General features: G+C 54.8%; 1 protein-coding gene across 5 annotated transcripts in view; it reads left to right on the top strand.

Annotated features, from left to right (window-relative positions):
* The window catches only part of MYO10 (myosin X), a 194527-nt gene that overhangs the window by 40636 nt on the left and 141316 nt on the right, over positions 1-12575 (top strand). Inside the window, exon 1 of one of the 5 annotated variants that reach the window (XM_072825055.1) lies at positions 1971-1991. The exons of the other annotated variants lie outside the window; for them this stretch is intronic. The gene's annotated coding sequence lies outside the window, so the exon portion shown is untranslated. Of the gene's footprint in view, positions 1-1970; positions 1992-12575 lie in introns of those variants that run through there. 5 annotated transcript variants of the gene reach the window in all.

Below are 12575 nucleotides of genomic sequence, written 5' to 3' on the forward strand. Positions count from 1 at the left end.
TTTAGTGCCACTGAACTATATGCTTAAAGTGGCACATTTTTTTTTTACCTTTTGTACATTTTACTATGATTAAAAAAAATCAGTGTTTGAGGTCACATGATAACTGGTAAAAGCTGTCAAACGGGTATTTTTTTTGCATTTAAAAAAATAATTCAAGGGACACCCTGGGGGGTTCAGTCATGATCTATGGGGTCCTGGGTTCGAGCCCACGTCGGGCTCTATGCTCAGTGCGGGGCCTGCATCTCCCTCTCCCTCTGCCTGCCGCTCCCCCTGCTTGTGCGCACAGGCTCGCTCTCTGTGTCACATAAAATCTAAAAATAAAAAAAATTCTGGTGACATTTTTGTTAGGAAAAAGTGACCTCTCAAAGAAACAGAAAAGCTCATGAAACTGTTAGTTTGCCCCCATTTGAGAGCTGCGTGCCCCTAACGTCACATGAGGCCCTGGGGGTCTCGTTCAGGTGCGGATTCGGATTGGCGGGTCTGGGGTGGGGCCTGCGAGTCTGCATTTCCCACGCGCTCCCCGAGAGGTCACAGCCACATCTGGGGCGCGAGGGTGGAGAGGATGCCTGGGAAGCGCCTCGGGTGGTGGTGCCCACAGTAAGAGCCGAGGCCCCCCCGGGACCCCCAGGACCCCCGGTCGCAGGGCTGTGGAGGACGCAGAAGTGGGAGGAGGGCCGGCGGTGACGCTACAGCCTTCCCCGGCCCTCCGAAGCCCTCCGGCCTCCTGCCCTGTGCCCCCCCTTCCTGCACCCACCTCGCGAGTGCGCCCGGGGGCCGCCGCCTGCAGCCGAAGGACGCCCCGTGAGCAGAAAGCAGCATCGATGTCCCGTTTCGGGCTGGAAGCCAAGCAGGGCCGTGTGTAACTCAAATCCTAACGCGGGACCTCAGGGACGCCGGGTGGGCAGGACACAAGTGTGTGTTTTTTGTGAGAGCACCGAAGGGCGCGTTCTCTGATTTCACTCCGGCTCTGAGAATTTTGCGTGTGCACTCAGCTGGGTTGGGGCCTTTTTTTTTTTTTCTTTCTTTTTTTTTTCTTTGCCAGGGAGATAGTTTTACTGTGAACTTAAAATTCCATTCCGCACTAAAATTCAAACTACCGTAGGTTGGTCCGGGGAATAGAGGACCGAAACGTTCCCATTTGATTTACAATTTGTGCTCTGCTCGCCGTGGAGTATTTGCAGATGGAAAAAGAAGTGTGCAAGAGACACACTAACACAGTTTGTTGAAGACTTGGCGGCCTGCGGAGGACACAGCTCCTGGGCGGGTCCGCGCTTGCCCTGAAAGTTAGTAGGAGACACGTGTTGTTTTATTGCGCTTCATTTTACGGAGCTTTGCAGACACTGCCTTTTGTTTGGTTGGTTTTTGCTTTTTTTTTTTTTTTTTTTTTTTTTTTTAAACAAGAGTTGAAGGTTTGTGACGGGCCTGCTGGAACAAGATGCCGGTGACGTTGTTCCAACAGCATTTGCTCACTTTGTGTCTCTGTGTCACGTGTTGGTAATTCTTGCAGTATTTTCAACTTTTTCATTTTATTTGTTAGGGTGATCGGTGATTATGATTCCTTTGAAAGCTCAGATGGCTGTTAGCCTTTTTTAGCAGTATTTGTTAATCAAGGTACTTGCATTGATTTTTTTTTTTTTTAGGTATTATTGTTGCACATTTAATAGATGACAGTGTAAATGTGACTTTTAGATGCACTGGGAAACCCGAAAAAATTCATCTGAGTTGCTTGATTGCGAGGGTGTGCAACAGAAGCTGCAGCTTTTCCGAGGTGCGCCGCCTGTGCATGGGCGTCTCTTGGACACTAAGCTGCAGACCCACGTTGGAGGAGCACCACCGCTCTGCAGGGCACGGTGTGGCTAGGAGAGCGAGCCCTGGGAGTGGAAGACGGGTCCCACGCGAGAACAGAAGTGCAAGATTGGTCTTTTCCAGAACATTCCTGAGGTGCTCGGGCAGTCACGATGGCCCCCGTTGGGAGCCTTGTAAATTGAGTCGTAAGTTCTAAATCAGATTTTTCACGTTGAGAGTGAGCTCTTCTCTTTTCTGAGAGGAGCTTCATTGGATTGCTTGGAGACAGCTTACAGTGGTATCGACTCACCTGTGTTTTAGGGGGTAGTTGGTCAACTTGGCCCAGTAAACTTTTTTTTTAATGTTTTATTTATTTATTCATGAGAGACACACAGAGAGAGGCAGAGATACAGGCGGAGGGAGAAGCAGGCTCCATGCAGGGAGCCTGACATGGGACTTGATCCGGGGACCCCGGGACCAAGTCCTGGGCCAAAGGCAGGCACCAAACCACTGAGCCACCCAGGGATCCCCGGCCCAGTAAACTTAAGTCAGTTACCCTCTGCAGGGATTCTGTAGGGTTTTGCTTGTTTGTTTGCGTGATCTCTCTACGGGGTCTTGAGAAATATTCTCGTGGCTGGGGATTTAATCACCCCAGTTACAAGTACATGCCCTCCTCCTCGCCCTTCTCTGTTTATTTGCTTGCAAAACAAGTGTGATTAGATTTGGGTTTAAAAGTTACTGTTAAAAAAAAGTTAAAAAAAAAAAAAGTTACTGTTCTCATTTGGTCGATTCACGAGGAGGCCACTGATTGCTGCTACGGTCAGGCGTCCCCACGCGGCGGGCGAGGCAGGCGCCCTCCAGCCCGGCAGGGGACACGCGGCTTCCTGACAGCCACCCCTCCCGGCTCCAACCTTTATGGTTTGACCTTCCGGTGCTGACTTGTTGGGATTAATAACGTGGGTCCAATTTTGTAAAACTTGAGAATGGATTAGTAGTGATTTGTTGTTGTTGTTGTTGCATTTTGGGGTCATTTTCTCACACTTTCTATGCTGCCCGGCTGTATTTCTTCGTGGCTTTGCCTTCCCTTTGTGCCCGCCCCCCGCCCCCCGCCCCCATGCCGTTCTGTGTCCCTGGCATGTCGTGGGCCGGTCACCGCCACGTGTGTGTCCCCGGGGCTGCCGTGGGCGGCGGGCGCTCTGTGGGCTCGCTCCGGGGCATCGGCTTGGCCCCGCCGTTAGCGGGAAGTGGTGGCTCCGAGCTACTTGATCAGACTTAAAGTTTTTGTCTGAAAGGAAGCTGGGGCGCAGCGGGGTGCAGCGGGCCCCGTGGGCTCGGGAGTGGGCCGTGTCGGGGTTCCATGCCTGCACGCCGGGTCCTGGCGAGACGGGTGTCCCCGCCAGTGCTCCAGGTACGCGGGTCCCCGGGCCGTCACGGCGTGGGAGGGCGGGGGGAGACCAGCAGGGAGAGATCTTCAGTTTAGGAAGGTGGGGACAGCATTCCCGGTGCCCAGCAGCGTCCCCAAGGCGCCGAGTCTCGGGGCCAGGCTCCAGGACGACAGGACACCTGCTCTCGCACAGCTGGCCTGGACGTAATTCCCTGGCCTTTGGGGTTGTTTTTTTTTTCTTTTTTTTCTTTATTTATTCATGAGAAACAGAGAGAGAGAGAGAGAGAGAGAGAGAGAGAGAGGGGCAGAGGCATAGGCAGAGGGAGAAGCAGGCTCCATGCTGGGAGCCCGACATGGGACTCGATCCTGGGGCCCCGGGTCACGCCCTGGGCCGAAGGCGGTGCTAAACCGCTGAGCCCCCGGGCTGCCCTGTGTTGTTTATTCTAGCGCATTCTCAGTTTTTTAATTTCCTTTTTTGTAAAGGTGAACATTCTCATTAATGCACACGCATGGGGGCAAATCTTAGTCGTTTAGTCTTCAGAACAAAACAGCCACGGAGCATGTATACTTTCGCCCCCCCAGCGCCTCGGGCCGCAGGCGTCCCTCCAACGGCAACGCTGCCCCAGCCGAGTGACTGCGGGCCTGCGTGCACCTGCCACCTGCGCGACTGCCACCTCTCTAGGCGTCCAGCGCTCGGTCCCACAGTTCCAGATGGTTCCGCCCACGAACGTGCCCCAGCCCCCCGCGGGGCTGTGTTAGTTTACTGATGCGTCTAGGACTTCAAGATAGAGTGAAAGATTGCGTTTTCCACGCGGCTGGGAGGAGCCACCTGGCAGTTTTCCGCGGCCACTGGAGAGGCCGGGCCTGCCCCGAGCCCACCTGGCTCCCCCCGGGCCGGGGCCCTTGTGTGTGCGCGTCTGCCCACAGCTGTGACGGGTCGTGACATTTGCATCCTTTTCGGGGTTTCCGTTTTCTCTGGGTGTCTGGACGATTTGCTGTGCTGGGTCTCTGCGGCGAACGTCCAGGTCTGAGTCGAAAGAGAAATGAATGGATGTACAGGGTTTTGTTGTTGTTGTTTTGTTTTGCTTTTGTTTTTGTGGAACTGGAGTTTGGGTTTTCCTGTATCATCGTGTGTGTGTGTGTGTGTGTGTGTGTGTGTGTGTGTGTGTGTTGTAAATACACATAACATGAAATTGACCATTTTAACTATTTTTAAGTCTGTAGTTTAGTGGCATCATTCACTACGTTAACTACGTGTGAGGTTACCACACGTGGATGGTGCTGCCCGGCTCCTCCCCTTCTCAAACGGCAGGTGTGCACACACTCATCCAAAAGTAAGGGGACAGAGCGTCACACTGGGGACAAGTGACAGAGGATTTTGAAAAATCAGACACGTTGGCTTGTTTGGTGGAAGCGCCAGCTCGGGTCCATCTGTGCTTCCTGGAAGCCCCTGTAATCACAGCACAGCAGCTGTATTAGTCAGCCCTGAGCTGGGAAACTCGGCTTTTCCCACATTTTGCTGTTTTATCCTGGAAATACCCCTCTCTGAGTTCCTGAACACCCGTCCACAGGGTTTCTTAGAATTCTGTATCCCGGAGACTGAACACCACTGGGATTTCCATTCCAGGCTTGCTTTGGAGACCAGTTTGTCCAAAGTGCTTGGTTTTGAGTTAGAGGATGTTTTCATGCTCTGAAAGCCACGTGGGTCTTACTCTCTAGACCTCTTCCAGGAATTTGGTTTGGCATCGTGTGGCTCAAAGATGGAAAGTCAGATGTTTCCATTAATTTTCACTCTGAGACTACGGGGGAAGAAAAAATTTAAAAAGTCTGCTTGTCCCTTAGTGCACCTCGCTCCAGAAAGACAACGTGCGTCTCTGCAGCACGGGCGCGTGGTAGATTTTGCTCGCTAGTGTACATTTTCGCGTTTTGGAACCTGAGATGGTCACCCGGCCACTCGGACGTGTACCCGGGGCCGGGAGACGCGTTCTGAGGGCCGTGGGCCGTGTCGGGTGTTGCCGACCTCAGCCTGCAGAGAGTGCGCGCCGCTCCCGTGCACCCACCAGTAAGACGGAGGACCTGCTCCCTGGGGCCCGGCCCCCTGCACCCGGACAGGGCCTGCTCCCTGGGGCCCGCCCCCCTGCACCCGGACAGGGCCTGCTCCCTGGGGCCCGCCCCCCTGCACCCGGACAGGGCCTGCTCCCTGGGGCCCGCCCCCCTGCACCCGGACAGGGCCTGCTCCCTGGGGCCCGCCCCCCTGCACCCGGACAGGACCTGCTCCCTGGGGCCCGGCCCCCTGCACCCGGACAGGACCTGCTCCCTGGGGCCCGGCCCCCTGCACCTGGAGGCGAATCCAGCTGAGGTGGACCTAGAATCCAGTTTACTTCTGACTCTTTGAGACCGCGGCTTCTTCCATAGCCCCTTTGGACTGAACAGCGGGGCCGCACCTCGGCCGGGCCCACCCCTGGCCCAGTAGACAGCTGGCCAGGGGACTGGGTGCTGTTGGCCCCGATTTATTTACCAGCCCCAGCGAGGCTCCAGCTCAACACGCTCTCCGCCTGTGAACACTTCTGCAGGAGAAAGCACGGAGCTGCGCCGTGGGTCCTGACCTTCTGGCCTGTCCTCCTGTGGGGGCCACATTGTTGGCCTTTGCCTGTCCTCCCCGTGGGCATCCCTCAACTGTGGCCCCTTGGTCCTCGGCATTGAGCCGCCTCTTCCCGCCCGTGGGCTTCGTCTCTGTACCCCCGCCCACCTCTGTGGGCCCGCGGCTCACTCATCCTCAGTAGACTCGGGGATTCCAGGCTCCGCTTCCAGGTGGCACCCTGAGCCTGCGCCGCGCCGTCCCCAGGGCGGGTGTACCGTCCTCCACAGCTGGTGTGCAGGCGGGAGGAGAAGGCTTGCGATTTAGTGCCTTCGATCCCGTCGTTACGTCCGGTCTTGAGGTTAGCTTAGCAAATGGAGCCGTGCATACTCCGAGGTAAGCAGGTGCGATCTTGCATTCTTGCTTCCCGTGAATGCTGCAAATCGTCAACTGATTAATCTTGTGTGCGGAGCTCAGACGAGGTCGCAATTTATGACTGGGAGACGTAAATAGAAAACAGGAAGTCAAAGCTAGATTTTTTTTTTTGAATTTTGGAGGCTTAAATCAATCCTGTGTATCATGATATCGTTTTATGAAAAATGTATGTAAAGATCTTGTTTGGGAACAAAACGATTCGCAAATTATCTACAGGAATTAGACATGACACCACGTAGTGCCGGGTGTAATTTCAGTAGAAAAAGCAGAGGCGGTTTGTTAAAACGAAGCCAGGTGGTTGTCTGTTTGGGACTGAGTTGCATTCCATTCCCAAAATCCATTTACAGGCCTGTTACTTGGAACCAGTTTTCCCAAAGACTCCGTGATCGACGTGGGGGTTGAGTGCCCGATGGTGCATGGAGCCCGGTGCCTGCAGTGCACCGAGATGGGGGCCACACGGAAGCCTGCCGTGGCCCGATCCCCACGGAAGCGTGTTTGCAGCTTTCCAGCCCAGGGTGCTGTGTGCGGGGGTCAGGGCCTCACGTTCTTTCCGTGATCAGCTCCCTGGCGAGTGGCGGAAAGGAGGCACCCGATGTCTGGGCCGTGTCCGCAGTGGGGTTGGCATGAGGGACGGGCAGGCTGCTTCTGACGCATCCTTGTCGACCCTGGCTGCCTCCCCTGACGCCCGGGAAGCCCTCGGCCCTGCCCCTCGGCCACGGCGTCCGGATCCTGGATGGGACTCGGGCCCAGCTACGTTTCTAAAAAGCTGCCCGGGCGCCTTGGCTAACGTGCCGCCGGGGTCAGAGCTGCTTCGTAGAGTCAATGAGCGTCTCTCAAAATATTAAAAATTGTTTAAAAAGGGGGTACCTCGGGGACTCAGGTGGTGATGTGGCCGCCTCTTGATTTTGGCTCAGGTCGTGGTCTTGGGGTCCTGGGATCGAGCCCCGAGTTGGGCTCCACAGTCAGCGGGGATCTGCCTGAGATCCTCTCCCTCTGCTTTTCATCAGTGGTTCTCTGAAACGTCTCTCGTGTCCGTGTTACACCTGCTTAAAGCTCCCTTGCTCGTGGGTGCACACTCTCTCAAATAAACCTTTTTAAACATTTGTTTAAAAAAGCACACCTTTTGCTGGGCGCCTGGGTGGCTCAGTCGGTTAAGAGTCAGACTCTTGATTTCCGCTCAGGTGTGATCTCAGGCCCTGGGATCGAGCCCCGTGTTGGGTTCGTGCAGGGCGTGCAGTCTGCCCCTCCTTGATCGCACATGCTCTCTCTCTCTAGAAAATAAAAATACCAAAAAAGCCACAGCCTTTTGAAAATGCTAGTAAAAAAAAAAAAAAGAGAGAGAAAATGCTAGTAACCTGTGATTGCTCAGCTTTGGTTTTTCCCACATGCAACTTGGTTCCTGAGCTTCTTTTCCTCGGCGATTCTCTGAAACGTCTGTCGTGTCCGCGTTATATTTGCTTACAGCCCCTTCTGTTTGTCCACCTTTTCTCCCTGTGGGGAGAACCCACCGGCCCTTGCTCTTCCCACCTCTCTCGGCCTCTCACGTTGGACCCTCCATTAGGGTGGGGCTTTCAACGTCCCAAACTCATGAGCAGTGTTCCTCCGTGTGCGGGTCTCTGACGAGCTACTTCACGGTCTTTAGGGCCCTTGTTAACCACGTGGGCTCCCTTCTGTGAAGATGGCCCTGGGATCTGTGGCTCAGTAAGGTTCCCACCTGATTTGATTGGCCTCGACATGAGAGCACCATTGACTCGTGGGCCCGTCGATGTGAGATAAATTGGAGAGGCCTTGTCCTCGCCCTTCTGACCTGGTCTCACTTGCTGTTTGCAAGTGCCCTGTGGGGTCGGGGGCTCCGGGGAGGGGCCGGCCCTCCTGATGGCGTGAACCTCATCTTCCCCTTCTCCCTCACACTCGGTCCCCCCTGCCTTCTGCTTCTGTGTCTGGAACGGAGCCCAGTGTTTGCCGTCCTCTCCCTCCAGCTGCAGATACTGGGAAGGTACTTCTAATTTGTTAGTGGAGAAATCCCAGTGGTAAAGCAGCTTCCTGAAATCCCCTAATCAAGTTTGTGCACAGAGACCCTCAGCAATGGTCTTTGAGTTCAAACAATTCAATTAGGTTGTATTGGTTTTGTTTTTTGTTTTTATTTATTTATTTTTATTTTGTTTGGTTTGGTTGTATTGGTTTCTGAGGAAAACCATACCTGTTCCTCTTTCAAGAGAGAGAGGGCGGTGGGTGAAGGCGGTCTCCCCTGGAAGGGGCTCCTTCCCCCATTTCTCCAGCAGTGCACCTGCCGTCATGCCCGGAAAGACCCCACCTGGGCTGGATGGGGTGGGGGAACAAGGAAAGAAGGGATGGGGAGATCCCAAGCGGCGGCTGCCCCACATTCAGGGGAAGGGGGGCTTTTGCCCAGTGGAGACCTATTCTAGTAACTTCCACGTAAGGAGGGGCTGTTTCCTAAAACAGCAGTGAAAGTGTGAGCTTCCAGCTTCCGCTTCAGGCCGATCGTGCTGCCTCCAGAGGTGAGAAGGCCGACTCCGTGCGCTCCTGAGGGGTCTTGCTGCTGGTGGGGGGACAGCCGTGCCCTTTCTCAGGTACTGGGAATGTTCGGTATGTCCTTGTGGTTCGCCGAGCTGTGTATTTTACTTCGTGCCAAGTAAACCTGAGTTTTTAAAAATAACCCCCAGCCTGTGCGAAGGCAGCTGTTTGTGTTGAAATCCAGCTGTCAACACACGGCGGACCTCAGAGCTGATGGTGTGACTGCAGCGGTGAGCGGCACGGCCCGTGTCTCCCGCCTGGGTGCGTACGGCCTACAAGCTAAGAGGGGCTTTGACATTTTTTTAATGTTTGGAAACCCCAAAGGAAGAGTATTTTATGGCACGTGAAAATGGCGTGAAATTCAAATACGATGGAGCTGTATGGACTGCGTTGACCCACCAGGTAGGACTGCCTCCCCAGGACGCTGCCACGGGACGGGGCGAGAAGCCGGTCGTATTCGCCCTCTGGTCCTTTACAGAAGACATTTGTCGGCCCCCATCTAAGGGACCGTTTTCCCCAGTGACTCCTGCTGGGGGTATTGAGTGCCAAGGGGCTCTCTTGGTTCCCAGCCCCGGCTGGTGGGGTGTGCATGGGACTCACTTGAGGGGCTGCCCGCTGAGATTCCAGGGCCCCCACCCATGCCCGGGGAGGGGGTGGGCTCTCTGGGACGGGGCCCGGGAACCCGGATTTGCAACCAGCCAGCAGGAGGCTGTGTGCTGTGAGCCCCGAGATCCATTAGTGATCAAGCCTCGTGGGGTGGAAACTCCTTGCCCAAGGGGATAGAGGGCATCGTGACAAAACCCGTATTTGCTGCTGCCTGTCGGGCGGGGGCTCTGGGACCTGAACAGCCCCGGAACATCAGACTGTACCCGCCCCCCTCCCCACCGGGGGCTCGTGAAGCCACCGGGTCCTGCCTCCCCGCAGGGCTCCTGGCTCAGCGAGCCTCGAGGGGGGCCTGGGAATCGGCGTTTCTGACGAGCTCCCAGCTGCTGCTGGCGCTGCTCGTCCGGGGCCCCACTTAGAGAACTGGTCTGTAGGGCGTCGGGGCTCTGTGTACACGCTGTTGGGTTTTTTTTTAATCCGTGTTCTAAATAAAAGCATCTAATACACAGTCTTCTCCCCAAAACATGTTGTTTAAAAGCACAGATGGTCACTCACACTGCCCAAGTACCTTTTCCGACTGCGGCCTCCATAAAGGAATCCGTGAAAGGTGTCTTGTCAAAAAAACAAGACGAGCTTAGTTTTAAATACCGACACCTGTCAATGGTTCAGTCTGTTCGCGGCTATTTTGGGGTAGAAGGGGGAGCGGTCCCCGGAGAGCCGCCCCCGGGCACGGCATAAATAAGAAAGGCCGAGTGTCGTGGGTTAATTATACCCCAGCACGTGTCCACGGAAGGTACACTCCTGGCAGTTCTGCAGAAAGTGAGGGGCTTGTGCTCAGAGGCGACTTTCGGGAGTTACTCTGCAAGTTTTGACACCTGATGCCTGTTTTAATTTTGAAGAACAGTTCACTTGTCAGCTTGCCCTCGGCTGTGCCGGGCAAAGCGGAGCCTGTGTTTGCTACGTGAGGGGCCAGGGCAGGAGGGACAGTGATTCTGTGTTTGGAAGCTGTGGTTAGAACCAAGCTTTTGATAGTCGGCTCTATTTAACGTCCTAATAATCCCACTGTCCACGGCGCCCTGGCCTAGGGAACACGGGGCCGGGGACCAGGGGGGGACCGGGACTAGGATAAGTCCAGCCGGGTGTGTAGGGTGCAAAACATAAAGAAGGGCTCGGTCGGGCCATGCTGCAGGTGCATGCCCGCCCCACCGGGGTCGGTCTCTAAACGGTTTTGCCCTGGCCCTCGCCCAGCCCTGGCCAGAAGCCGGGCTCCCTAGGACCAGAGGCCCCCTGTAGACCCAGGCTCCCCTCTCCCCTTTCCTTTGCTGGCGTGACTCCGTCTGAACGGTCCTACTTTGATGTGTTTCACTCTCCGTTTCCGTCCGTCCGTCTTAGGGAATGGGTTTAAAATCAAATGACTTGGGCAGCCCCGGTGGTGCAGCGGTTTAGCGCCGCCTGCAGCCCGCGGCGTGATCCTGGAGTCCTGGGATCGAGTCCCACATCAGGCTCCCTGCATGGAGCCTGCTTCTCCCTCTGCCTGTGTCTCTGCCTCTCTCTCTAGCTGTGTCTCTACGAATAAATAAATAAAATCTTTAAAAAAAAATTCTACTCTGCTCTAAAAAAAAAAAAAAATCAAATGACTTCAGCACCCACTGCAGTTGTGTAATAGGATGATAGGATGGATATTTATGAATTTTTGAAAGGGGGAAAAAAACCCACCCCCAAAGGATTTCCTAGATGAAGACTGTATAGCAGGCGTGTGCGGTCTCCCCTAAGACTACAACGTGGCCGTCGCACACGCAGCAGCACGTGGGCTCTATCAAAGCTCCAAGTGCATGGCTTCATCTCAGAGGCTCAAGCTGGTCTTTGATCTGGCTCCTCTTCAGGTATTTGAATAGTTCTCGTAATGATTTTTAAGTGACTTAATGGTATTTTTAAGCCTCGCACGGACGGTGAGTAGCCGGCCCTTGAGGTCTCTAGTGTTTCTGTCTTCTGGAATGCCCTTCTGTTCTGAAATGCATCCACCTTCCTGCCGTGCCGGAGGTCTCAGGGCCGTTTGAGCATCTGTTTTCGTTCTTGCAAAGGCAGCTGATGACAGATGTTTGTGGGGTGACGCTGAGAAACCTCCGCTCTGTGACAAAGGGCTGGAGCATATGCTGTCCCGATCCGGAAGCTTTTGTGACAAAGGACTCCGAAGGGATCAGGCCTCTGGGGAATGTTGCCCGCAGGCCTTTGTAAAGGGCAGAGCCGGTCCCATTAACTAATTTCCCTCCCTGAGCAGTGATAAACCAGGGAGGTGAAGATAGCAGGTTCTTCAACTTTAGCATTTTTTTTTCTGATTTTTAAAAAATGCTCATGATTAAAATTTGAAGGTGGTTCATTTTTAACAGGCTTTATGTGTCGCCCCTACCCCCATCCACACCCCCTTCCTCAAAAGGACTTGCCTTGGCAAACAGTACGGGGGCCTCGTGAACATTAGATGGCAGCACCCGGATCCCCAAACCTGCTTTGGGGGGCTCCTATTTAGGACCTTCTCTGCACCCGTGTAGAGACGTACATAGGCTGGAGAAAAGAATCCCCGCGTGTTGAGGAAAGTCATATACTCCGAAGGATCGTTACTGGCTCGCTTGCTGTCCTCCACGGAGATTTTGCACATGTTCCTTTTAGCTAAAGGAGCAAGAGCGACTGTAGCCGCAGGTTAGCACCTAGGGCAAGGGATGGTTAGTTAATGACCCCCATCCTGCTTTTCCTCCCAGCAGCTGAGTTGCGGTATGAGTCGCCCCCCGAACCATCCACCCGTTTGGAGGGTACTGTTCGGTGGCTTCCGTTACACCCGCAGAGCTGTGCAGCCATCGCCACGGCCCGCTGTGGAACGTTCCGGTTACCCCCCCAAAAGCGGCTGTGCGCCCCCTCCCCAAGGCCCCACCCCTAGGCGGCTGCCTGCTGTCCCGGGGGATCCCTGGAAGCGGAATCACACAACAGGGAATCCTCGGTGACGACTCCGTGCGCTCGGCGTGTGTTCAGCGCCGAGGCGCGTGCCAGCCTCCGCTCGTCTTCACTGCGGGGTAACACCCCACGGTACGCGTGTGCCACGTTTCACGGAACAGGAATAGCCCTTGAAAACTAAGCAGAAGAGACCAACGCAAAAGAGAAAGGACGGCCAGCCTTGTAAAGCCACCTTTCATATGGTTTATAATGGGTCACGCTTGAGATGTTTCCGTGAGTAAGGACGACGTGTGGGCCCGTAAGCTTGGGGTC

Source organism: Canis lupus, chromosome 4 (genome assembly GCF_048164855.1).
Source record: "Canis lupus baileyi chromosome 4, mCanLup2.hap1, whole genome shotgun sequence".
Lineage (NCBI taxonomy): Eukaryota > Metazoa > Chordata > Mammalia > Carnivora > Canidae > Canis > Canis lupus.